Below are 27,319 nucleotides of genomic sequence, written 5' to 3' on the forward strand. Positions count from 1 at the left end.
AGAGGGGGCGCGCCCTGAGCCCCAGCATCCGGAGTTCTCCAGAGAGAGGCTGACATGTGCCGAGTTGACGTGCAGAGTCTCACGGAGTTCTTAATGTTCCCAACAGAGTAAGCCCCTGAAGGGTGCCCACGGGGATGTTCAGGGGGCTGAGCGGGGGCGGAGGGTGGAAGCGGAGTGGAATGGCCTGGCGAATTACCCGGTTCCTCAAAACTTGGACTTCCTTCCCGGAAAACGGAGATAAAGGTGCCTGGGAGGATGCAGTGCTCGCGCAAAGGGCTCCTGCTGTGCCCTAGCGCGCCGTGATGGTCGCGGCTATTCTCTCATTCCGGCTCTCTCCGCCTCCCCGCATGCGGCACGGTGCTCGGCACACAGCGAGGGCATAATCGTGGTTTGTTGAAAGAATGAGCCCGCCTTCAAGCCCGTGTCCCAACTCAGTAAATGCCGCAAGTCCGAGATAGTCGTCCCAGCCGTGGCGGAGGCCCAGGTCGAAGCGAGATTCCCCGGGATCCCAGCATTACGCCACGCTGTGGAATTCACCAGGAAATAAATAGCGGCCTGTAGGAGATTTACTCTTGGTATTTATAATAGCGACCAAGTGGGGCCTCTCAGGTGCCAGGCATCGGGCTATGCACTTCTGACCCACTACCCTTCTCTTTTCCCCCCTGTAATTCTTCTTTTAATCTTTTTTTTTTTTTTAAATCAAAGTACAGTTGACCCACAATGTTACATTAGTTTCAGGTGCACAACATAGTGATTCAACAAGTCTATATGGCAATGCTGTGCTCACCACAGGTGGAGCTACCATTGATCGGCACCATTCGAGGCTGTTACAGTACCCTTGACCCCATTGCCTACGCTGTGCCTTTCGCCCCCAGGACTGACTTATTCTGTCACTGGAAGTCTGTGAGCTCCCACTCACGTCACCTCTTTTGCTATCTCCCTACCCCCGTGTCCTCTGGCCACCGTCAGTTTGTCCTCTTTATTTATGGGTCTGTTCCTGCTTTGTTGGTTCATTTGCTTTGTTGTTTAGATTCCACATATAAGTGAGATCATACGGGGTTTGTCTTTCTCTGTCTGACTTCTTTCAGTTAGCATGATGCCCTCTAGATCCATCCATGTGGTCACAAAGACAAGATCTCATCTTATTTTATGGCCGAATAATGTTCCACTGTGTGTGTGTGTGTGTGTGTGTGTGTGTGTGTGTGTGTGTTTCTATTTGTAATTTTTTGAGGAACCTCCATTCTGTTTTCCACAGCAGCTACCCCAGTTTGCATTCCCACCAACAGTGCACGGGGGTTCCTTTTTCTCCACATCCTTGCCAACATTTGTTATGTCTTGTCTTTTTTAGTTTCACCATTCTGACAGGTGTGAGGTGATGTCTCATTGGGGTTTTAATTTGTATTTCCCTGAAGATTGCTGATGTGGAGCACCTTTTCATGTGTCTGTTGGCCATCTGGATGTCGTCTTTGGAATAATATCTGTTCAGGTCCCCTGCCCATTTTTTAAATCAGACCATTTTTGGTTTTTTGGTATTCAGTTGTATAAGCTCTTTATATATTTTTGAATGTTAATCCCTTATCAGCTATACCATTTGCAAATATCTTCTCCCATTCAGTAGGTTGCCTTTTCATTTTTTTTTTTTAATTTTTTTTTTCAACATTTATTTATTTTTGGGACAGAGAGAGACAGAGCATGAATGGGGGAGGGGCAGAGAGAGAGGGAGACACAGAATCGGAAACAGGCTCCAGGCTCCGAGCCATCAGCCCAGAGCCTGACGCGGGGCTCGAACTCACGGACCGCGAGATCGTGACCTGGCTGAAGTCGGACGCTTAACCGACTGCGCCACCCAGGCGCCCCAGGTTGCCTTTTCATTTTGATGATGGTTTCCTTTGCTGTGCAAAAGCTTTTTACTTTGGTGTAGTCCCAAGAGTTTATTTTGGTTTTATTTCCCTTGCCTCAGGAGACATATCTAGAAAAATGGCCTTGGTTGATGTCCAAGAGTTTACTGCCTGTGTTTTCTACTAAGAGTTTTATGGTTTCAGGTCTTACACGTGGGTCTCTAATGCGTTTTGAGTTTATTTTTGTGTATGGTGTAAGGAAAGTGGACCGTTTCATTCTTTTGCGTATAGCTGTTCATTTTCCCCAGCACAATTTATTGAAGAAACTGTCTTTTCCCCACTGTATGGTCTTACCTTCTTTATTGCGGATTTGCATACTGCGTAAGTGTGGGTTATTAAGATTCTTAAGAGGCTGGCCCCACCTGAGGCGACAGCCATTGTCCAGCCGTCAAGTAGCCACCTTAACATAATCCTATACAGCAGCCATCTATTAGTGACAACAGACTATAGACGTTTGCAATCTACTGCCTTACGCAACAAAAAAAGGTAGGATGGCCTATACCTGTGATGTTCAATAGCATGTAATCGGTTCGTTTTCCTGCCGAAGAGGAGAGGGTAGGGCACCTGTTGGAAGGTATTGAATGTGTGCGTGAAATCCGTCACGGATCCTATGGAGTAATTGATTACCTGAGACCCCATTGCCTACACCTTTCTTCAGGACGACCTGTCAAGTACACTGGCCCTAAATGAAAATTACTGTTTGATTCGTATTTTAATACTGTTACTACTATTACCCATGCATCCTTGAGATCCTGGCAAAAGGCACGTGACTGGGACGCAAAATGTTTGGTGTTGATTAATCCATCTGGCATGTCCCGTCAGTGTTTTTCGGTAAAGTGTCTTGTGGAATAAGGAACAAAGGATCACCAGGCAGGGCTGGGCTTGCACTTAGATCCTTACATACAAGCACCTTACATACAAGCACCCTGCTTAAGTTTGTCTCTTTGTTCTTATTTGTGGTGGGGGGGTGAGCGCTGGATGCGAATCTATGTTCCTTCCCATTTCTCAGGTTGCATTCATATATCCTGAATACTTCCCCACCCACCCTCGACACTTGTTTTTCCTCAAAGCCCCATGCAAGTTTCATGTCTTTGGAAAAGTTTTACTTAAAGCCCTCATTGGTATCTTTCTTTTCCAGACGTCCAGAACACTCGGTGTGCAACATTCATTTTAAAATAGACGTAGGTCCTTTTTGACATTGTTTGCCTTTGTTTCACATGGTAACTTTCTCTCCTCCACTGCTGGGAGATAGCGAACCCCTCTTTGGAAGGCACGGCTTCTTGTATTTATCTCTTTCCCACCGCACTTCTCAAAAGTTCTGTTAGGTGCTTGAGGGCTCACCTGGCTGGCTCTGTTGGGAACACACGTGACACCTGATCTCAGGGTTGTGAGTTCGAGCCCCGTGTGGGGGGTAGAGATTACTTAAAAATAAAATCTTTTTTAAAAAGTCTATTAGGTGCTTTAAAATACTTCATTAGTATTGGTTGGTTCATAATTGACGGACTGAGTTGTCTCAAGGGCAGTCTCAACAGGGAACTGAGCACACACGGCAACAATCAGAGGCAGGCTGAAAATCAACAACAACAACAACAAAAAAGAAAATCAACAAAGATCCCTCTTGGCAAGGGAAGCAGGCTTTCGAAGAAGGGGGGGGACATGCCTGGGCAGGACAAGAGGAGGAATAGTGGAAATGGCACGTCCTCAGTCTTTCCAATTCTGCACCTGCAAATTCACCCCCTCGCTAAAACTTATTTGAAACCCCCAAATCCGTGCACCCAATGCTTTCACAGCCACGCGGGGACGTGAGCGTAGCAGTGAAAAGTCTGCGTCTCCCCAGGCACCCATTCCCAGCAGAGGTCAGACAAGGTCACGCCCCGCCTTCCCGTTGCAGCTCTTGTTACTATAAACCGGGCGTTCTTTGGGGCTCCGTTTAGCGCCGTGTTTTTTTGCATTTCTGTGCTCTTTGCTGGTAATTTCACTGTTTAAAATGGCAAAGGGTAGTGCTGAAGTGCGGTCTAGCGTTCCGAGCACGAGAAGGCTGTGATGTGCCTTATGGAAGAGATATATGTGTTAGGTAGGCTTTATTCGGGCATGAGTTACGTATGGTACGGTTGGCTATGAGTTCGATGTTGGTGAGTCAACAGATGACATTAAAGAATTTGTCTTTAAACAGAAACACATAAAACAGGGTCACTTATCGGTCCGTCGACGAACGTGCAGTGGCCAGAGACTCTCGGCTGCTGAAGCCTGCCTTCCCGTCAGGAGCAGTGGTTGGGTATTAGCGGATTCATTCATCTTTAGAGACCGTGACTGCTAGAAATAATGAGAATCGATGGTGCGGAAGAACAGCCTGTCATCCGCTGGTCGGAAAATGAAATGCCTGACTTCAAGGAAATTTTCCCTCAACACCATCTACATCATGCGCCCGATCGTGGCACTTGGAGCGGGGATCGGGCATCCTCGGCACAGGCTTCCGTGTCGGCTCACCTGCCATCTGACCCCCAGCTCACCCCGCATCTGACCCCCAGCTCACCCCGCCGTCACCGTGTGGACTGTCCCAGGGTCCCTTTCACTCTTCTGGGAGCTGCCCTCCGGAGGCTCAGACTCTTGCAGACAATGCAGGGACTCGTACAGACTCTCTGCACCAGCTCCCTGCTTGGCTTTGTGGGGAGGGGCAGAGTGGAGGCTGAGACGGTCCGTCTGACCCTTGCAGACACGGCCGCAGACCGAGGCCCGTGTAGCAAACAACACAGCACAGCGGTGCCCAGCCCTGGAAGCACGTGGGAATCGCCTTACCCAGGCCCGACCCCGGTCATTACATCAAAGGGGTGGAGTGAGAGAGACTTTGAAGCTCCCCAGGTGGGGCCGAGGAGAGGCCAAGATGGGTGGGAACCACTGGGAAAAAGCTCCAACCGAGACCCTGGGAGGACACGGGACGTAGCTGCCAGACAAAAGGGTGTCTACTTACCGCCAGCGTTCCGGAACAAATGCACTAGAAGGCCTCTCCCCTGACGCACTGGGGACTGATGAATCAAAAAAGCTGTTTAAAGTGGGGAAATAATAAAAGTGATGTACATGTACCTTAAATATTTCACTTGAGGGGCGCCTGGGTGGCTCAGTCGGTTAAGCATCCGACTTCGGCTCAGGTCACGATCTTGCGGTCCGTGAGTTCAAGCCCCACGTCGGGCTCTGTGCTGACGGCTCGGAGCCTGGAGCCTGTTTCGGATTCTGTGTCTCCCTCTCTCTGACCCTCCCCTGTTCATGCTCTGTCTCTCTCTGTCTCAAAAATAAATAAACGTTAAGAAAAAAAATTTTTTTTAAATATTTCACTTGAACTTAAGGTTGAATTCACGTTCGTTCCCTGCCAATCTCTCATGTGATGCTACGGCACTTCCTCTGTGAATCCCCGGCTGGGCATTCTGTATCCTCTTTCTTCCCTAACCCACACCCATGGGCCCTCATCTCTGGTTTCTGGTTACAGCTTTGCGGAAGCAGAGGAAAGACTCCCGAAGCCATCTCTCCCCTCAGTCTCCCGCCTTCTACAGCCGCTTCACTCACACCTAAATCATTCCTAAATCAGCAGAATTATTTGCTTTTACCCTTAAAAAAATTTTTTTAATGTTTATTCATTTTTGAGAAAGAGACAGAGCATTAGTGGGGGAGGGGGAGAGAGAGAGGGAGACACAGAACCGAAGCGGGCTCCAGGCTCCCAGCTGTCAGCACAGAGCCCTAACGCGGGGCTTGAACCCACGAACCACGAGATCATGACCTGAGCCAAAGTCGGGACGCCTAACTGACTGAGCCACCCAGGTGCCCCTGCTTTTACCATTTTATCTGTGACCGTTTCCAAATATTCAGCTTAGTTTACATAGAAACAACTTTTCCACTCATTTTTTTCTAAGTTGCTACTTAATTAAATTGCTTATTTATAACGTCAGGCACACATTGACATAAAAACAACTGGAGGGGCGCCTGGGTGTCTCAGTCAGTTAAGCATCCGACTCTTGGTTTCAGCCCAGGTCATGATCTCACGGTTCGTGAGTTCGAGCCCCACATCTGGCTCTGCGCTGACAGTGTGGAGCCTGCTTGGGATTCTGTCTCTCCCTCTTTCCCTGCCCCTCCCCCGCTGGCTCTCTCTGTCTCTGTCTCTGTCTCTCTCTCTCTCAAGATAAATAAACTTAAAAAGGAAAAAAAACCTGGAAAAGTTGCAGCAAGGAGAGGACTCCCTTTGCTGGAGGGAGGACTCCCTTTGCTTTTTACAAAGGGTTTTTGTCACAACAACCAGGGAGGAACTGGGCAGGTTGTTTTATATTAAAGCCTCTTATCAGTCCTCACAACAAGCCGGCTTTATTTTCTATGTTTTATAGGTAGGAAGATAGCCTCAAAGGAGGAAGGTGACTCACCCAATTCACCTTGAGATGGCACCCGCTGGATTCAAACCCCTTCTGTCCGTCTGACCTCGCAGCCCAAGTTGTACCCTTGGATTCCAATGCCTTCCGTAAAGTCTGGGCTTCTCAGTTGGCAAAGCGCAGAAACTCCGCCGGTGTGCCCGAAAGTACACGTGGCTGAATCTGGGCCGAGTCCTTCTCAATTCTTCTGCATTACAAAGGGATAACCAAACTACCTGAATGAGAAGTTATTTAAAAACCAAGCTAGCGAATAAGGGTAATAATACCAATAACATCGTCGAGATTGGAATCCTATCAAATTTATAACAAAATACACGATGATGCACAAGACGGGGCTACATGGGAATTAGACCAAAATATAGACTGTGTGTAAAAAATAAAAGTCTCATATAGTCATATGGAGGGCTTGGGGGGGGGGGGGGTCTACAGGGCAATGTCCCGAGGTAAGAGGGAGAGTTGGTTATGACTTCATTTTTGTTTTCTCTCAGAAGGACGAGGCCCCCGGTCAGTGCCATATTCCCTCCTTCCATAGCATCTGATCTTTAGCAAGGGTATCTAGGCCCTCAAACCAAGCTGATCTCCTCACTCTGGTATCAGCCCTGCCCCCGGTTCTAATTCTAGATGTTTTTATAATATCTACGAACTCGTACTTAGTTTTTCAAAATCTCTGACTTGAAGAAAAGTTCCAAAAATAGCCACAAAGAATCGCTATCTATCCTTCAGCCAGATTCTCCAACCATTAACATGTAACCATGTTTGTGCTCTATCAATCCGCAAATTTTTCTCAACCGTTGCTCCAGAGTAAGTTACAGACACGATGCCCTTTTACCCCTAAGTTCCTCAGTGTGTATTTCCTAAAAACATTCTCTTATCAGGAAAGGAACATTGATACACTGTTAATCTGCAGACCATTCCGGGGCTCCTGGGTGGCTCAGTCGGTTAAGCGTCTGACTTGATTTCAGCTCAGGTCGTGATCTCACGGTTCATGAGTTCGAGCCCTGCATCGGGCTCTGCCCTGCATAGAGCCTGCTTGGGATTCTCTCCCTCCCCGACTCTGTCTCTGCCCCTCCCTCTGCCCCCGATCAAAATAAATAAACCTAAAAAAAAAGAAGAAGAAGAAATCTGTAGACCATTCAAATATTGACATTTGTCCCACAAATACACTTTATAGCAAAAGAAAATTCCAGATCATGCTGCATGTTGGGTTTATGTGATATTTCCTCATAATTAGATTCGGGCTGTGCATTTCGGGCAGAAGGCATCATTGATGGCAGAAGGCCCATTATCTCCTTAGTTAAGGGGGTGTCTGCCTAGTTTTTCCACTCCAGAGTCACGATTTTTCCTTTTATAATTAATCAATATCTTGTAGGGAGATAGCTTGCTCCCTACGAACTATGTAAGGAAGTTTCCTATACTTCATCAAACTTTTACCCACTAGCTTAGCGTCCCTTGATGATTCTTGCCTGAGTCAGTTATCTCTGTAATGTCTGCAGAAATGAGGTATCCTATCACTTTGGGACAGACAGAACCTTCTGAAATTGGATTGCATCAGTCGAAGGAAGTAGAGAGCCTTGGAAAAACAAGTAGCAAGGATCAAAAAAAGAAAAAAAAAAAGAAGCATAAAACCACTTAATTTTCAGAGCAGCTTCATGATGTAGTTTGTTTATAATCTCTACACCCAACGTGGGGCTTGAACTCACAACCCTGAGATCAAGAGTCCCATGCTCTTCCGACTGAGCCAGCCAGCGCCCCATGATGTAGTTTAATTGGAGAGCTTGCCTGGGGTGTTATTGGCATTAAGGCTGGAGGTTTGGATGAAGGTGGTGGCGGTGGGGAATGATGGCCAGGGGTCACCTCGTGCCCAGGACATCTTGCAGGAAAGAAGTGTTTGGAAGCAGCACCTGAGGGAGGTGCTGGGTAGGAAAGGGCTGCAAAAAAGAGTCTCCCTCCCACCCTGCCCTCGCCCCTCTCCCCCTCCCCCCTTACCTGGGACAAACCTGGCTTGCTTCTCTGGAAGTCCAGGTTGCCTGGTACAGATACTGATCTTGAAAGCTTGGTTGTGTAACGTAATTTCCCCTGGGCGATGCAGCCCCACTAGTCACCTTTAGTGTTCCCGGCAAGAAAGAAGCCATTTCACAAAGCGGGCAGGGGAGGGGGGGCCAGTCTCGATGGGCGAGCCGAGGCCAGCGACCTCACTCCCAGAACTTGGTAGCACCCCGCTCAAGCGGCTTGGGGTGCGGACGGATGAGGAGTGCCCTCGATGCCCAGTGGCCGTGCATCGGGCCGCCCCCTGCTTCCTCTAGCTTCCTTTAAGCTCTCCTCCTCTTCTGCTCCCAGAAAGCAAAGGCCACCTGCGTGGGTTTGGTGCCACCATGCCGTGAGTGTGTCCAGAAGAGGGCTCGCCCACCCCCCCACCCGGAAACCGGCTGTCCTAACAGTCGCAACCTCCCCCAGGTCCTCCCCCCACTCCCAGGACTGACATGTGGAAGAGAAGCACTTGTACACCTGCGTGTGAGTATAACGGTAAGCATCAAAAAAAAAAAAAAAAAATCAACACACACACACACACACACACACACACACACACATAAATTGGGGGCAGGGGGTGGACTTTAGCACAAATGCTTGTAGACACCAGGGAATGAATAAAGAAAAACGAAAACTCATACGAACCCTTTCAGGCTACAAAAATTTTCCATAAAACGTTATTTGTGCGTGAATTACCGCAAAGCAGGATTTCTCAAACTGTTAAATATGAATAGGTGTCACATGGAAAAAGTTTTCATGGTTAAATTGCTTTGGGGATCTTGAGATGAACCTGGTCCCAGAGGCTCCAGGTAGCACAGCGATGTTGCTGTGGGTCTTTTAGGAAGGGGCCCGTGTGCGCGTGTGTGTGTGTGTGTGTGTGTGTGTGTGTGTGCCCAACTCACGGGCCCAGGGGACGCGCGTGCGGAGAAACGCACTCGGGACCAGTTGTCACAACACAGCTGCTCGTATTCATGGGGAGCCCTCACTGCCGCCTGGTGCTAACAGGACGTCGTGTCTGAGGCCCCTGGGACCGTGCCGCTACCTCGTCTGCTGTCAAAGACGTGACAGCAAAATAGTTTAAATCGTGAGCACGAACGAGGTGCCCATGGGTGTTTGCACTCCTTTCCCAGTATGCAAACAAACCCGAACTGCTTCTCAGAGCTCTGTGACACTCCGTGTTGACAGAACTGTCCCTCAGAGCCTTTCATGGTGAACTGGCCCTCTGGGGTCTGGTGAATGCCATCACCTCTCATGGACTAGCGGCAAGACGGCATGACATGCTGGATACGGTTCCCCCAGAAAACCCGCTGTCGTGCGGAGACCTAGCCCGAGGAGGGTGTTCGTGCAACGCTGATAACAATTTTACATTCCGGTTACATCCTTTATCTGCACTGACCAACGTTGTGTCGTTTTCATGTACGTAAGTATGTATGTATGTAGTTTGGTGACCATCTTGGAAATTGTTCCTTGGTCTATGCTGCCTGCGGATGAATTTAGCTTCAAAGGCTGCTTCTGCTTTTCACCCTGGTGGGAGGCATCAGCTAACCACCCCCCCCTTCCCCCCCCACCCCCCCCCCAAGTTCTCTGTAGAGCCAGCCTGATAGCCTGGTCTGGCTATTACCACTTCTTGGGCGCGAATGGCCACCACTGCTCGGCCAAGTATTCCATGGGGAGCTACAGATTCTAATTATGTACAAAGAGGTGTTGGTACGATTCCTTGACTTGTCTCCAGGCTAGTGATATCTCTCTAGTGCTCAGCTAAAGTGTTAGGGGGGACCTCCACGGCCTTGTTGTGGTCATTTTCCGTCACTCACCCCCACCTCCAGAAATGTCCAGAAAATGCAGAATATTCCTTACAGGCCACTCCGTAAAATCTCAACCGCCCTCTTAAAGGTAGAGTTCATTCCAGGGTAGGTTTATGATTTTTTTTTCTTCTGACTTTGGGTATGTCTTTTGGTTGATCTGAATAGTTTGTGTGTGTGTGTGTGTGTGTGTGTGTGTGTGTGCGTGTGTGTGTTCCTCCAAAGTCCTGTTTATTTTGATTCGCTGTTGTTAAGCTCTGAGAATACCACTATCCTAAAAATACACTGTCCTATGAAGTTCTTACTTAGGGAGTCTTCAGATCTGACTGTAGAGCAGATTCAAAGTTATAAGAGAAAAAATTCACATGAATTAAGTTGGAATTTTAGAGTATATGTATTTGTCTTACCACCCAGTGGGAGAGCTTTGGTTCAAGGCTGTGATGTTGAACTTGAACTGCTCATTGACGTGACCCCAGGGTATCAGAAGAGGTCCTTTGTGATGATCGGGTACGCGATACTTAACGTGATCCTGTTTGCTTATCTACAAAGTGAGTCACATCTAGCTCACACGAGGTCCTGTGAAGGCGGTCAAGTGACTCAGTTTTCCTCGTCTAGGGTTATGGTGATGGGATGAGGTGGGGGAAGAGGTGGAAAGAAGGACAAGAAGGCCAACTCATACTTTAAAGACACAAGAGGTTGAGAATATTTTTATGCGGCTTAGTTCACGCTGACATATAACTTCACATCTTTTTGGGGTTGTTTTGTTTTTGTTTTTCACACATTCCCCTTCCGGCCATCTTCACCTGGCCAATTTTTACCCATCTTTCAAGGTCCAGTTCAAATGCTACCTCATCAAAGAGTTGCGAAAACTTCTTTAGATTCGTTGCCTCTGTTCAGCCCTTAAAATCCTATGAAACTTCACCTCTAGCTCTTCTTGACTTGTCGCTTTATACCTTTCTTCTTTTTCTTTGTTTTTAAGAATTTATTAAATTCTATTTCTATTCTATTTCTATTCTATTCTAGTATTAAATTCTATTAAATTATTAAATTTATTAAATTCTTTTTTTTTTTTTTAAATTTTTTTTTTCCACGTTTTTATTTATTTATGGGACAGACAGAGACAGAGCATGAACGGGGGAGGGGCAGAGAGAGAGGGAGACACAGAATCGGAAACAGGCTCCAGGCTCCGAGCCATCAGCCCAGAGCCCGACGCGGGGCTCGAACTCACGGACCGCGAGATCGTGACCTGGCTGAAGTCGGACGCTTAACCGACTGCGCCACCCAGGCGCCCCATAAATTTATTAAATTCTTAAAAACTTATTTTTATTTTTGAGAGAGAGACAGAACACATCTGGGGGAGGGGCAGAGAGAGAGAGAGAGAGAGAGAGAGAGAGACCCAGAATCCGAAGCAGGCTGCAGGCTCCGAGCCGTCAGCCCAGAGCCCTACTCGGGGCTCGAACTCACAAAGCGTGAGATCACGAGCTGAGCCGAAGTCGGATGCTCGACTGACTGAGCCACCCAGGGCCCCCCGTACCTTTCTTCTAATATAAGTATTAACTTGCAGATAACCAAGTTAAGAGAGGTCATTGGGGGGGGTGGAGAGCAATTCAATAGGACTCTGTCCTTATAAAGAAAAGGAGAACGTGGGGCGCCTGGGTGGCGCAGTCGGTTAAGCGTCCGACTTCAGCCAGGTCACGGTCTCGCGGTCCGTGAGTTTGAGCCCCGCGTCGGGCTCTGGGCTGATGGCTCGGAGCCTGGAGCCTGTTTCCGATTCTGTGTCTCCCTCTCTCTCTGCCCCTTCCCCGTTCATGCTCTGTCTCTCTCTGTCCCAGAAATAAATAAACGTTGAAAAAAAATTTTTTTAAAAAATAAAAAATAAAATAAAAAAAAAAAAGAAAAGGAGAACGTGAACCCGGATGACCATGCCGGCACACCAGGAGAATGCCGCGTAAGACAGCAGTGCAGGTATGAGTCAAGGAATGAGAAATGTCACGAGGAAACCCGCAGACGTTAGGAGAGGGGCATATACCACAGATCCTTCCCCGGAGCCTCGGCAGGAATCAACTCTGCCAACACCTTGATCTTGGACTTCTGGCCTCCAGAACTGCGAGACGGCAGATTTCTGTGGTTCGAACCACCCATTCGTGGTCCTTTGTGGCAACAGCCCTCGCAAAGTAGCGGATGGTTCTTGAGCGGGGCAAGTCCCTTAGACACATCACGTACACAGTTTTCTCAGTAATGTTTGAGACCCCTGCTGTTTCCTCCAGCTTACGTTTGATGGGAACGCTGTCACAGGCCAGTAAAAGCAGTTTTCCAAGGTCACACGATCACTCCACCCCTGCTGAAACATGGAGGTAAGATCTGACTTTGGGTTTAGCTGACCAAGCCTATGGCCTTCCCACTGCACCCTACTGCCTGTTCCCATCCCTCCCCACCCCCCTGCCCCCTTTCTGGAGTCCTCGGTAGCTTTAATGCCAAGATTTGACCCTCTGATAGCAATGAGCACCTATGTAGGGCTCGCTACACATGGCTAAAGCACACACTTTCGGACCTCTTGTATTGCACAAAGTGGGACTGCAGACATATTCGGGCTCAGCCCTAATATTTGTGGGACCGCTTCTGAGCGGCCCAAATACTATGTGTCTAATATATCTAGTCTATATACATCAAGTGATACATAAAACATGATCTAGCCTCTTACCTTGTAAAATAAACCTTTGTATTAATTCCGATTCTTCAGAGAAACAGAATCAATATGAGAGAGAGGTTTACTTTAGCAAATCGGCTCATGTAATTATGGAGGTCAGCAAGTCCAAAATCTGCAGGGCTGGCCAGCAGACTGGACGCCAGGAAAGAGTAGAGTTGACGTTGCAGCTCAAGTTCAAATGCAGTCTGGGGGCAGAATTCCTCCTTTCTCAGGGGACCACAGTCTTTTTTTTTATTTTAATGTTTATTTGTGAGAGAGAGATACAGACAGACAGAGTGTGAGCAGGGAGAGGGGCAGAGAGAGAGGGAGACACAGAATCCGAAGCGGGCTCCGGGCTCCGAGGTGTCAGCACGGAGCCCGATGCGGGGCTCGAACTCACAAACCGTGAGATCACGACCGGAGCCGAAGTCGGCTGCTTAACCCACTGAGCCACCCAGGTGCCCCTCAGGGGGACACAGTCTGTGCTGTTAAGGCCTTTAAGTGCTTGAGCGAGGCCCATCCGCCTGATCATCTGCTTTACTCAAAGTCCTCCGATTTAGATTTTAGTCTCGTCTGAAAGATGCCTTCACAGCAAACTCCACAGTGAAGTCTGACCAGATGTCCGGGTACCTGGCCCAGCCGAGCTGGCGCACAAAACTAACCACCACCGTCTTGGAAGGACTCGGGAAGGTGGAATTCTCAGACCCCGGGGAAGTGTGCGTCAGAGCGACGCGATACCAGGACCGCTGATGGCTGGCCGAAGGCCCTTCCTTGTGCTGCCACTCACCCCTTCTCTTCTCACCTCTGCCCCTCACTCTGAGCAGCCTCGCACGCAGGAGTGCGGCCTTCCTAACCCGCACATCGAAATGCCATCTGCGGCTCTGCAGACGGCTGTCTCTTGGCCTAGGGAGACGTGAGCTGCCATGCTGTGTTCCCTGGGGGAGGAGACCTGAGCGTCCGATGTGCCCAGAAACACCTAGGCGGGGACTTTGTGGTTTGTCGTACCGGGAACATAGGTGGAGGGGGGCTCCAGGAGGGCGGGAACTCACAGACTCTTCTCTGGAAGGGCATGGCGTGCCAGGGGCAGGGTCTCCACCTCATGGGGAGCGAGACCAGACTCTTCTCGCCTGCATCCAAGGAACGGGTATAGTTTCTTAGGCTCGGTGTGAGAACCTGAGATTCAGAGAGCTTCTGTGAGATGCCTCAGGGACTCAACTCATCTAACACATGGCGGGCTCTACCGGCTGCACATCCTAACTCCCAGCCAGTACGATGGCCACTGTTCCACTCAGCATTGCACTCTAGACATCGGGCTTAGTTTCATCCCAGATGCATTGCTTGAGAGATCGCTGTAAGCCGTCCTCAGGTGTATGTTATGAAACCATCTTGTAGCTAAATGTGTATCGAGGGAGTGAGTCTTTCTAACATTCCCATGACCACTGCTCTTGAATAAAATACTAGGTTGAACCCTATGAAACTGCCATTTTTACAGGTCCAAAAAATGGTTAACTATTGGCAATTTTACATGGTTCAACGTGTTACAAAAGTATTAATATCCTTAGTCATCCTTAATATCTTTATCACAAACATGGACTAGTCTTTCGATAAACTCCGTGAAGATAAAACAAAACACAGAAACAACCTCTTGATGCAATTAAAGACTGGAATTACTACCTAACTTCTCTGGGAGCTTGGTGAATGCAAAAATAATGGAACCAGTGGGGTCAGGCACACAGAAACACAAGTTCTTCCTTAAACTCTCTTCTCCTTACTCTGGTCTTTGTGGGTTTTGGAAGGTGGTTGGGACCACACAGATGGGTTTCGTTTAAGTGGTTGGAATGCTTGAACTGGAAAGAAACAAAGAGTAAGATAGTAGTCACGATAATATGGTGGTAAGAGAAACATAATATTTTACAAGTGGTTTTAGAAGGCGTTGGTTCATTCAACCTCTGTAAGAAGTCTTTTGAGGTACAGAGGGTAGGCGTGATTTCTACCTCTGCTTTTCAACATGGGGGAAGGTAAGTAACGATTACGGAGTACTAGGCATTGGTCGAGGTACATTGCATGTATTATGTCACACAGAGAAATGAAAAGACTTGCTCAAGGCCACATAACTAGCTAATGGGAGGCTGGGACTCAACCCAGGTCTTTGGATCCAGAACCAGGGTGCATTCCACTGTCTCCATGATCTCCACCGGTCTGCAGTGATGACCCACCTCATCTGTGCATTCCCTGCCTCGAATGCAGACGGGGCTGACAACATTGTGTTCTACAGGCTGATCCAGGAGGACCCCGAGCTTCCTTAGGTTGAGGACGGGGTCTTCCACACCTTTCTATCCCTGTGCCCAGCACAATGCCAGACACATACAGCTCAATGAATATTTGCGAGATGAATGCGTTCTCCAGTGCACTAAAAATCAATTGTATAAAAATAATCGTATGCTTTTATGCATCCATAAAGCTTAAGTTCTCTGGGATTTAAGCTGGTGATAAAAATAAGCTTTCTTTGATAGAAAGAACATCGCATAGGAATTATGAGAGCTCTGTTTCAGCTCTGGCTTCACCATTTATTAGCTGTGAAACCTTGGTTTCCTCACTTTTGGGCTTAGAGGCTGGTCCGCGTGGCATCCGTAGGAACTTTCAGGTTTCAGAGTCTCTGCTTTTGATGGTAAGACATACTAGGAGGACTTTTATTGCCTGTTCAGGGCGTTTGACCTGAGAAAATAATTCACTGTGACCTGGGAAATTATGTGACCAGTATAAAGCGATATTTTTGCTTAGACCAATTGGAAGCAGATTTTGATTTCAAGAAGGAAAATCCTTTGAGGGGGATCTGCATACAAAAGAGGTGGTGAGTAGCTTGTATTAAGGAGATTAAACCTTCAACTATTATGGAGGCTTATAAACCAGTCCAACTAGATGCTCCTGTTAAATGGAAACAAAGAAATCCTTCCGGTGACCAGAAAACTAAAGCTGAATCTTCTAAAATTCCTTTACATATGAGTGTTTTGTGATCTGAACTTGAAAGTTTAGAACAGTGCTCAAGTACAGGGCTGTTTAGGGCGCATTCCCGAGAGAACGCAGATGGCTGTAAGAAATCATCTTTAATGTGTACTTATTCATCTCTGTCAGTACCTGGATTTCGGACCTAAGAGAAGGGGGCTCTAAAGAAATGGGCTCAGGACATGACTGCGAACCACTCAGGCTGGAATAATCAAACACGTTAGGCTACAGACAGATGGAGAAAAAAATTCAAATTTAGGACAGTTTATTAAATGAGGTTGAAGAGACCATAACTGTATCCATGTGTACACGTGTGTGCATGACATATGTGCGGCATGAGTCTGGAAACGGGAATGAGAATTGGGCCCTCCTGCCCCCGAGAAGGCTCCGATGGAAGCATCCGGAAGATTCAGCAGGCCTGAAGTCCAAGACGCTCGTTGGCAGAACTCCTCTGTCAAGAAGTGGGACATTCAAAGATGTGATGAGATTTCTGAAAAGTGGATGCTATTTCCAGCTTCTCAATCAGTTTCTGTATCTCACACGCTTCGCATTGCACTAACCAGGGAACAAGGGCCTCGCTAACGTGAACGACGCTGAACCGGTTAAATGAACTAGCTGTAGGATTAATGATGGAGTGGACGTGAGAGCTGTAACCGTTATTGAGTCAGAGCACCAGGGAAGGTCAGGAAAGGGAATCCAGTAGCTGCCTTCCAACGGCCAGGAGTGTGCACCAGGCTTCATGTCCTTTTGTTTTTGTTTTTGATATAATTTATCGTCAAATTGGCTAACCTACAGTATATACAGTGTGCTCTTGGTTTTGGGGGTAGATTCCCGTGATTCATCACTTACGTACAACACCCAGTGCTCATCCCAGCAAGTGCCCTCCTCACCCATGTTCCCCTCTCCCTCCTGCTTTTTTTTTAAGTTTTTATTTATTTATTTTGACAAAGCGAGAGAACAGGAGGGGTAGAGGAGCAGAGAGAGAGAGAGAGGGAGAGAACGAGAATCCTAAGCAGGCTCCACACTGTGAGTGCAGAGCCCGACGTGAGGTTCGAACTCATGAACGGCGAGATCATGACCTGAGCTGAAATCAAGAGTCGGACGCCTAACGGACTGAGCCCCCCAGGTCCCCCCCCACATGCGTATTTTTGTTTCACCTCATGATAAGAAAGTTGGGCGACAGAAAAGAGAAACCTTGTCTGATCTCAAACTAGTAACTTGATGGTTCCAGGATGGAACACAGGCTTTTTGACCTACCAATTATCTCGTTTTCATCGTGTGCCGAGCAGGACACTTGCTGGATGCTGCTTTATTTACTTCTCACAACAAGGATTTGCTGTTGATGTTGTTAATCCCTAAGTTGCAGATGAGGAAAGTAAGGCTCAGAGAGGCTAGGTCACTTTCCCAGTATCACACAGCCAGTAACTGGCAGAAAGAATAATTATCAAAGTCGTGCATTACTTTTGTACATGTATGTTAATATCTACAGTTAGATGTTTGATTAAGTTTAACTCATTGCGTGATCGTCTTTGGGGTTAGACGGGTGATTATAACTTTTTGGTGTGAAATACCATGCTTCAGATATTTGAGGACGTTTGTGGAAACCAAATACGACTCAATCAATTAATGTTTATTACGTGCTATTCTCGCTAAAGAAACCACAGAGTTTGTTCTGTAAGTAAAACCTAAATAGTGATTCATCAACTTCTCAATTGTTCACCCTTTTGATACATATTAGCTGACTTTCTGTGCTATTCTGGTGATTATTTTCATTGGTGGCTCGTCATCTGTTGTCTACCGGATCTGATGATCCTGTCACCATTCCGTCAGGAAGGTTATGTAAAAACCAAAGTCGATGCGGGAACTCTGTATAAAGCAGCATGTTGCTGAAACAAAATGAAGTGTCCTTCCCCTTTCAGAGAAGTCCCTTATTTCCCAATAAAAACAAACAACAATAGCACATGGCAAGAGTGGAAGTGAGAGTGGAAAAAGTACAAATGAGTAAAAAATGAATAGAGAAGGGATTTGTGCTCTAAAAGAAAAATCTGTCTTGCGGAGATGTTATCAAACATGATCGGCCTTCAACAGTACCTTTACAATTCTTTCTTTCTTTTTTGTTTTTTCCTTTACAATTCTTTCTTTTTGTACACAGCTGCAGCTAGACTTATAACATGTTTTAGTATTTGGTTACAGTGTGATTGCCTTTGGGTCTCATGCAGGGCCAGAAGGAGGAGGAGGAGGAGGAGGAGGAGAAAGAGAAGGAGAAGAAGAAGGAGAAGAAGAAGGGGGAAAGAAAAGAAAAGAAAAGAAAAGAAAAGAAAAGAAAAGAAGAGAAAAGAAAAGTAGAAGAAAAGAGAAAAACTTAGATGCATTGGAAAAACTGCATGGTGCCTACAGGATGTCCTGTCACATTTATCTGGTTAGACAGATGCGTGACTCACTATAAAACTTGACACATCGGAAATGGTTTTATTGTGCCCAGTACTTCTCTCCTCGTAAATATTAACACATAGGTTGGAGGATACCAAGGTGTATTTGTCCTAATAGAAAAGTATCCACTCTAGTTCTTTTCAAGGCGGAAGAAATTGAATCTCAGACATGTAGATGGGGAGAGCCCAGAACATGTAAGCAGCACCAGGCCAAGCCTTCTATCTGCACTCTCAAAAGCTCCAGAAGTTCTGCTTCCGTAAGTTGTTGGTAATAAATGGTCCGAGGACAGTATCCCTGGATGGAATCTCTGTGTTTTACCATTGTTTTGCAAAGCTGGGATAGCACGCGCTCAACTAAAATACTTAAGTATTCTAAAATTGCAAAAATTCAGGGGCCCCAGGGTGGCTCAGTCAGTTGAGCGACCAACTCCGGCTCAGGTCATGATCTCACAGCTCATGGGTTCGAGCCCCGTGTCGGGCTCTGGGCCGACAGCTCAGAGCCCGGAGCCTGTTTCGGATTCTGTGTCTCCCTCTCTCTCTGCCCCTCCCCTGCTCACACCCTCTCTCTCTCTCTCTCAAAATAAAAAAGAAAAAATTTTTTTTAATTGCAAAAATTCACTGGTAATCGAATATGAAGTAGAACAAAGGCCATGTTTTCAATTCCATAATCTTTTAAAAAGCAAAACAAAATGAGGGCACACAAAGGTGTCTTCTGAGTGCAGTTCTTGACATGGTCTTAGTTAGGTTGCCTCAAATGTCTCCTCAGCACGAAAACTTCTTGACTGGATGACCTGAAATGATCTTTCTCCTCTCCGTATATATGTATTGCCAAATAACATCATTAAAAAAAAAATTAACGCAGAGAGAAAATTTCCCTTGGTCCCATTATTGGAAATACAAAATGGTAACACGTGACCCTAGCTTCTTCCGCTTTCATCCGTGTTCTGACAGTGGCCGGGCGCGTGTGCATGTGCGGGCAGGTCTGTGTGTGTACGGGGAGCGTGTGTTCAGGGGTGTGTGTGCGTGGGAACGGTATTGGCACGTGTGTAAGGGTGTGTGCACGCAGGGGAGCGTGTGCATCAGGGTAGGTGCACCGATGGGTGTTCAGGGTGTAATTATGTGTATAGACATTTGTGTGTGTAGATGAGTGTGTGTGCTCAGGGCTGTGGGGGGCGGGGTAAGGGCACGTATGTAGGAGCACGATGTGAGGATGTTCGTGTGTGTTTGTGCAGGAACGCGGGTATGCAGGCGTTCTGTGTATGGGGTGTTAGATGCACATGTATAGCTTTGCATGCATGCAGACATATGCACGTGTGTGTGTGTGTGTGCGTGTGCCTGTGAAGTGTCATGTCCGGGGAAGAAATTTTGAGACGTGGGTCAGCCACGAGGATCTGTAGGAAGTGTGGAAGAACAGAGGGGCTCGCTCCCACGACCCGGCGATTGTGCCCTGAGCCGAAATCAAGAGTCAGACCCTCAACGGGCTGAGCCACCCAGGCGCGCCCCAAGCTCGGGAACCTCCGGACTCGCTAAACTTCGGGTTTTGGTGTTTTAAAATGAGCAGACCGCGACTTCAGTGGGGTCTCACCGAGCCCCAGCCTGTCAAGGATGTAGCGTAGCTCGGCTCGTGGGAAATTCTCCCCGGACGGTCTCAAAGGAGAAGGAGAAGCGGGAGAAGAGGAAGAAGAAATTTCAGGGAAATGCAAGGAATGCTTTATTTTGATACCGAAAGAGGAACTACTCTGCGTTTGACCTTGCAGACTCTTTTCTGCTGTGTCTAATTCAGAGTCCGGGGACGAGTGCCTTTGGACGGCGTGGAGGAGAGCTTAGTGGACAGCTCAGCTCTGAGCTGCTGATGGAAGGGAAGAGAACAAGGCCGGGGGTGGGGGCAGGGGGGCGAGTTCAGTGAACTTTCATGCACACGGGAAGGTGCCCGCTGGCCACCCTGGGGGAGTGTGTCCCTCAGACCGCTTCTTACTGCGGTGGCCAGGGAGGCACGACTCCCCGGGATTTAGGGGGACGCAGAGCCGTGTCTGAGGACGGGATGCCCGTCCGGGGTGCGCAATGGAACCAAAGGAAAAGCGTGATGCTCTGTGTAATCTACCTTCTTCATATAAAGATACGGTTTATCTAAAGAAAACGGGTCGCAGTTCCCCTAATTTTTGACTTCCGCTCTTCTGCACCAATTCCTTAACCCTGTCACCAAGGCCCATCGCCAGAAATGATAAAGCTTGCCATCTATCGCTCTTTCTCTATTGCCCCTTTTCTCGATTCTTCTCTCGGGCTGGCGGGTACCGTTGCGGGGGCTTTTGGCCACACTCTCTCTCTCTCTCTCTCTCTCTCTCTGATTCCCACAAGTATTCGGCACGAAGTTGTTTATTGTTGAGTGTTCTCCAGGCACTAGGCGCCCTGACGGGGGCAATTCTTCCATTTCACGGCAGAGGAGAGGGCATGCCAGCAAGATCGGGAGTCTTGCCCCAAACAGCCCAGCTCTGCGGCCTGAGCCCGGGCACTGCACACTCCTCCTCGCTGAGCTGGTGCAGCCGAACCTGATGCAGAGAGAAGCTTTGTGCCAACCCCTCGAGGCAAAAAGAAACTACGGTCAAATCATGCCCTTGTGTTACGTAGCATAAAATGCACGCTCACGGATACTAGTTTGTAAAAAAACTAAGATGGAAATAAGTAAAGGAGAAGTCTGTCTGCATTCAAAGCCAGTTGAGATGTAAAGAAAAAAAGAAGAAAAAAGTGGACCTTTTGGCTTCATGTGGAACTGATGATCCTGTAAAACAAAGAATGAAATTCATCAGAAATCGAAATTTCTTGATATTGTTTTTGCTTAGCATGAGGGTCAATCTTTAAAAATGCCTTTTTAACCAATTAAATTCTCAAAGGACATTTTTTTTTAGGACATTACAAGTAAAGTTAAAATGAGAAACTGAGTGTAACTACAGATATTAGGGAGAAGAGAGTCCCCACGGGCTATCGAAAGGCCTAGAAGGGAAGGACGTCCTTCTTTGCCGTGAGCAGACTGGCTCATCCCAATTTAGACAGAGCCTGTCCACTGAAGAGGGGAACTATGAATTTTGCTTGTTTGTTTCTTTTTAAAAGTCTTCATTACTGGGGCGTCTGGGTGGCTCCATTGGTTGAGTACCCAACTCTTGATTTCAGCTCAGGTCGTGATCCCGGGACCATGGGATCGAGCCCTGCCTCAGGCTTGGAGCCCGCCTAAAATTTTCTCTCTGTCTTCCTCTGCCCCTCTTTCCTGCTCACTTGCTCTCTCTCTCTCTTAACAAATAAAAATAAAATAAAAATCGTCATTACTGTTTGTTGTGTTGATGCTTGAGTTCTCTAGATTTAGAACGTGTAGACCTTTGCCAAAAAGCATGCTGATTTTTCTGGTAAATTAACTATTATAGGCTGAATTGTACCCCCCTCCCTCTCAGATTCAACCCTTAGTACCTCAGAGTGTGACCGTATTTGGAGATACGGTCTTCAAAGACGTATTTAAGTGAAAATGAAGGCAGATGTGTGGGCCCTCATCTGATGTGACAGGTGTCTTTTCAAGAAGAGGAGATCAGGACACAGACATGCACAGAGGGAAGTCCGTGGGAGGACACAGGAGAAGGCGACCATCTTTTGTCCAAGGAGAGAGACCTTGGGAGAAACCAACCGTGCTGACACCTTGATCTCAGACTTCCAGCCTCTACAACTGTGAGAAAATAGCTGCTGTAGAAACCACCCAGTCTGTGGCATTTTGTTATGGTAGCCCTAGCGTACTAATAAATCAACCAACCAAGGAACAACAACAACAACAACAACAAAAACCTTCTCAGGACCCCAAACCTATTGGCATCACCCACCCTACCCTATCCTTCTCCAAAGACAGAATCGTATGTTAGAGAGATAGAGACAGAGAAATAAATGTGAACAAAATGTGTGTGTGTGTGTGTGTGTGCACAGATGTGTACATGTGCATATGGGTACATACCGATGCTTCCTCCTTCTGCTCCCCAAGAAGGCCAGGAGCAGCAACACCCCCATGGAAATGAACACATCCAGTGCCTGGGGCTTGACTTCTCAATACAATCATCCTCTCAAAAGATACAGGACTCCGGGGAGAAACGGTCAATTCTGGAGCTGGGGCAAGGAAAGTACAAGAAGAGGCTGGAACATCTCACTAAGAAAGAAAGCAAGGAAGTACTTTAAAAAGTCCGAGGGCACGTCAGAAGGAAATTGAGGTCACTTTTTATTGTTTTTATTTAAAAAAAATTTTTTTTAACGTTTATTTATTTTTGAGACAGAGAGAGACAGAGCATGAATGGGGGAGGGTCAGAGAGAGAGGGAGACACAGAATCCGAAACAGGCTCCAGGCTCTGCGCGGTCAGCGCAGAGCCCGAGGCGGGGCTCAAACTCCCGGACAGCGAGATCATGACCTGAGCCGAAGTCGGCCGCCCGACCAACTGAGCCACCCAGGCGCCCCTGAGGTCACTTTTTAAAAGCACACACTTGTCAGGGGCTCCTGGGTGGCTCGGTCGGTTAAGCGTCCGACTTCGGCTCAGGTTGATCTCACGGTTTGTGAGTTCGAGCCCCGCGTCAGGCTCTGTGCTGACAGCTCAGGGCCTGGAGACTGCTTCCCTCTCTCTGCCCCTCCTCTGCTTACACACTCTCTCTCTCTCTCTCAAAAATAAACAAACATTAATAAAAGTTTTTTTAAAAAGCACACACTTGTTAACTTTGGGTCAATCTGAATATAAAATAATGAGAGTAACAAATTATAATGGGCTAAAGGAAGAAGTTGTGGTAATATGTAAATTGGACGTATGATGAGGAACAGGATATTTCTATAGTTTCAAAGTTTTTCCTCCGCGAAAAGGTTATAAATTATAACGGGAAGAAGGGTAACCGTTTAGTGGAAAAGCCTGGCAGACACAATTTCATCAAGTGACCAAAGTAAGGAAGCGAACTGATATCGTGACCCGAAGGCACACGCTGAGGACACAGCGTCTCTTCTGTGGCATTTCATCAAAGACGCAGCACTTGAGCCTAATCGTGCAAAGAAGCATCAGAAAGGCCCGATCGAGGGACTTCCTGCAAAATAACTGGCCTGTAATCTCAATAAGTGTCGAGGTCCTGAAGGTCAAGGAAAGGCCAAGGAACCGTTCCGGCCTACACGATGCTAAAGAAGACTGACAGCTACGCATGATGTCTGATTCTGGTCTGGATCCTTTGGCTCTAGAGGACATTATTGGGATAACTGGCAAAACTGAAAAGGTGTCTGAAGACTGGATGGCAGTAACGTATCAGTGTTAATTTCTAAAATTTAAGAGTTGGTTTGTAGTTATGTAGGAAGTACGCACGAAGTAGTCGCAGATGACCGTGGTTTAACAGGTTTTGTTAGCATTTAGGTACGGGAACGAGAGACCGCCGTCGAAGATCTATCTAGTTGGTAATAGTCTCCGGGAGCCATGGCACCCCACACAGGCCCACAAGGGGAAGCAGTGTCTGTAAGGAAGCAGAGGGAGTGAAGGGAAAATGTAGACCAGAGCTTTTACTCTCGCTTCCATGGGAAGAACAGGCGAGGCAGGGCGAGTGGGCGTGGGATTGGCTGTTTTGAACTATCAGTAGGCTCTTGGGCAGAGAAGCTGTCCTTCTTGTCTGGTACCTGCTTTGGGGTGATCAGGTGTTTGGTGTAGATCATGGGTGCGGACTCTGGCTTGGTCGCTTTGCATTGAAAAGCATGCTCGATGCGGGTTGTTCGTTATCTTTAGGAACGGGCTACCCTGCTAGGGGTGGCCCCTCCAGGGGCAGCAAGACCCCAGCTGTCAGAGCATCAGAATACAGAAAATAAGAGACATGGTTATCAGAGTTGGGACGACAGATCGGCAACTTCACATTAAGCGATGGAAGAAAAATGTCTTCATCTTGTACCTGCGACTTTCCTATAAGTTTATGATGATTTTGAAATTAAAAAACAAAAGAGAATGATTTGCAGGCGTGTCTACCTTCACTGCACTGAACTTCTGGATGGCAAAAGGGATGCCTTATATTTGCTTTGCATTCCCAAAGGGCCCAGAACGCTCCAGCACATAGTGGGCGTGAAACAAGAGTCAACGTATTAATGAGTGAAACAAAAAAGGTCTTGCTGTTTTCCCTTTGTGTCGTTACCTCCTCTGATACTTCCCATTAAAGAATCTGTCCTCTTGGGGCCCCCGGGGTGGCTCAGCGGCTTGGGTATCTGACTCCCAATTTCCACTGGGTTTGGTTCATGGTCTCACGATTTCGTGAGTTCGAGTCCCGTGTGGGCTCTGTGCTGACAGCACAGAGCCTGCTTGACATTCTTCCTCTTTCTCTGCCCCTCTGCCACTCACACTCTGTCTCTCTCAAAATAAATAAACAAACTAAAAAAAAAAAAAAAAAAAAAGAATTTGTCCTCTCCATTTATGTGGAGCGCAGTTTGATGTTGCACATTGTGTGTTTTTCCGAAATCAAAGTCTGCTGCTTTTTCCAGATTCTCAAGCAAGTATGAGATGTCCAGTGTGAAAGTCATAACTTTGTTACGCCCTCCTTCTTCTTGTGCTGCTCGACAATTACTTAGACCCTAAAAAGGACAAAATCAGAGTTATTTTTACAGGTACTGACAACAGGCTTCCATTATATTCCATACTGGACGAGTGGCCATATTTCCTCAAATGGGAGGTAGGGCTTGGCAAACAGAAAAATTTAAATTAGAACTTTCTGGAAAATCTGGTCATTGTATTTACATGAGATGGAGAAAAGTTTCTGGCATGAGTTATAGAACAGTGACTGTGGGGAGGGGAGTTGAGGGAAAGGGATGCCGTGATGTGCCAGGTTTGAGACTGAGAGAAGGTGATTGGGGGAGGGGCAGCCATCTTCCCTTTGCACTGACGTACCCTCTGCTGGTCCTGAGGATGGCCATGGGCTCGGGGAGAATGGGGGGAAGGAGGAAGAGACCCTCCAAGATGCTGAGAAGGAAAAGGAAAGGAAGTCCTGTGGTTGTGGAGCCCCCTGATTGGGACCCCACTCCCCGGTCTATTATTGTTTAAAGATGGTGATGGGTTGGGACATATTAGTCAGAGGCCACCAGAGCTGATAGGGTAGCATCGTGCCACCTCAAGAGACACTAGGGATTACAGAAACCAATGAACAGAGTGTCCTTGTATGTGGGGTGAGGGATATGAATAGACGATGTTCTCACTGTAGATACATTCGTGGGAGATAAAACCATAAAGAGATGTGCAGGAAGTCAAAGAGTTTGGGGGTGTGTGATTATTCAAAGGTGACACCAGATTGGGATTATTCAATAGGCAGACAATGTAGGTGCACAGAGCACTAGCAAAAGAGGGGCAGGGTCAAGAAGGATAGGAAAAAGGGGGGGTGAGAGGGAGGAAAGATACAAGGAACGGAGAGAAGAAAGAAAGGAATGGAGGGAGAGAGGGAGAAAGGGAGAAAGGGAGAAATTACCCCAAATTTGACCATAGAGAAATCTAGAAAGAAGCTGTTTTGTTTCAGCATACATGTATTTTTGTATCGTATGGCTTACTTACCCATCGCTGTTGCTTTGCAAGACATATGAAGCACACGCTGAACTTTCCGGGGCGAGGGACGTGTTGGAGACGAGAGCAGGTGAATGCCAGAGCCCGTCAGGGCCTGGCCAGTGATGGCCGAGATCAGACGTCCCCCTGCTCTGGCCTGCTGAGGCCCAGTCTCTGTTTACGAAGACAACTCTGGCCTTTCAAGCATTGAAAACAAAACTTCACGCTTGGGATAAAGGTTTGAGAAGATCTGCAGGCTTCGCTTTTCCTCTGGGAAATTACAGTTACTCGCTGTGTGTTGTAATTCTTGCCCCGTTAGCCTTGAACCAGCCTTCCCAGGGCACGTCTGCTCGCACACTGTTAACACGAGAGACACGCTTGTTCGGGAAAGGCCACAGTCCTCTGGTACCAAAAATAGACAGCAAAGCAACACGTTTCCCAGTTTCCAAGATACGGGGACAACGGAGGCCTGGCAGAGGCCCAGCAGACACCCCAGCAGCCCTCAGCCCCTTCCCTCGGAGTGTCCGTGATTCCTGGAGCTCGGAGCCCTTCCCTTGCGGTCAGCACGGGGGGGTTCGGCGACCTCTGGCACGTCCACGGCCGTGCTCGAGTTCTGCCTCATTGGCTGCCTTCGCCACGTATGACCAACTGAAGCTTCCCCCTGAACCTTAACAGATGGTCTGCTCTGTGTCGTGCTCCCGAAATAACACTTCTGGCCACTCGGAAAAGAGATGGCCAGTTATCAGGAGCCATCTGCAGTTGGGTGTTGTCGTCTATTTCCTCAGACGTCAGCCACCAGGAACTGCCCCCAGAGTGTGCTGCATTATCAGCGGCTGGTATAAATCCTACAGCCCTTTCCGATAACTCTACCGTTTCCATAAATCTATAGCTGTCTTTATACCAGGCCTCTAAATTTGAATGAAAAGTGAGAGCATTTAATCTGTTCATCAAATTTTTTGGCATAAATAGAGCTGACCTCGGGAATGTTCTTGGGGTCCAGTTAGTTGTTCAGCCCCACGTAGATGTGTCCCCAGATCTTGTTATCTCTCTTTCATCCCTTACCGGGTATATCGTAACCCCTAAAAGGTAGGGAAAGTCTTATCCTACGGGTAAGTCATGGTAAGAGGATTATTCTTTATGGGCTTCGAAAGGATGTGTGTGAAGTCAGTGTTCTTCTTTTGTAGGCACCAGAGGAATATGAATTAGATAGAAATCTAGATAAGATTAAAACCAAGCTACCCGGCTGGTCGGGTCAGCATTTCCTTCCCGGAGCTCTGTGGTGCTGGGCAGGCCACAGCCTCCATCTGGCAAAAAAAAAAAAAAAAAAAATTAAAAAAATAAAGGTTATTCATGAGCTCTGTGAACCTTCCATGTAGATACGGCCAGATACATAGACCGTCTCAGGAAGGTGGGGCTCTTACCAGTTTCGCAATAAACGCTCGTCCTGGATGTTGCATTTTCTTTGGGAAAGACCTGAGATGGATGAGGGGTTATGATGAGGGGGATCTATAATT

At 47.5% G+C, this 27,319-nt stretch overlaps 3 long non-coding RNA genes across 3 annotated transcripts; 1 reads left to right on the top strand and 2 right to left on the bottom strand.

The window, feature by feature from the left end:
* Positions 1-120: 120 nt before the first annotated feature.
* LOC147572120 (uncharacterized) lies at positions 121-4,977 on the top strand. The gene is made up of 2 exons (XR_015246606.1): positions 121-1,618; positions 1,860-4,977. It is a non-coding gene; the product is annotated as an uncharacterized LOC147572120 (long non-coding RNA).
* Positions 4,978-19,953: 14,976 nt separating this feature from the next.
* LOC147572121 (uncharacterized) lies at positions 19,954-21,969 on the bottom strand. The gene is made up of 2 exons (XR_015246593.1): positions 21,712-21,969; positions 19,954-21,031 (listed from the first exon to the last, which is right to left on the bottom strand). It is a non-coding gene; the product is annotated as an uncharacterized LOC147572121 (long non-coding RNA).
* Positions 21,970-22,126: 157 nt separating this feature from the next.
* Positions 22,127-26,638, bottom strand: LOC147572122 (uncharacterized). Its single transcript, XR_015246621.1, has 3 exons — positions 25,818-26,638; positions 23,610-23,754; positions 22,127-22,429 (listed from the first exon to the last, which is right to left on the bottom strand). It is a non-coding gene; the product is annotated as an uncharacterized LOC147572122 (long non-coding RNA).
* Positions 26,639-27,319: the final 681 nt, after the last annotated feature.

This window comes from Puma concolor, chromosome F2 (genome assembly GCF_028749965.1).
Source record: "Puma concolor isolate L17-30 chromosome F2, mPumCon1.1.hap2, whole genome shotgun sequence".
NCBI classification, from domain to species: Eukaryota; Metazoa; Chordata; class Mammalia; order Carnivora; family Felidae; genus Puma; species Puma concolor.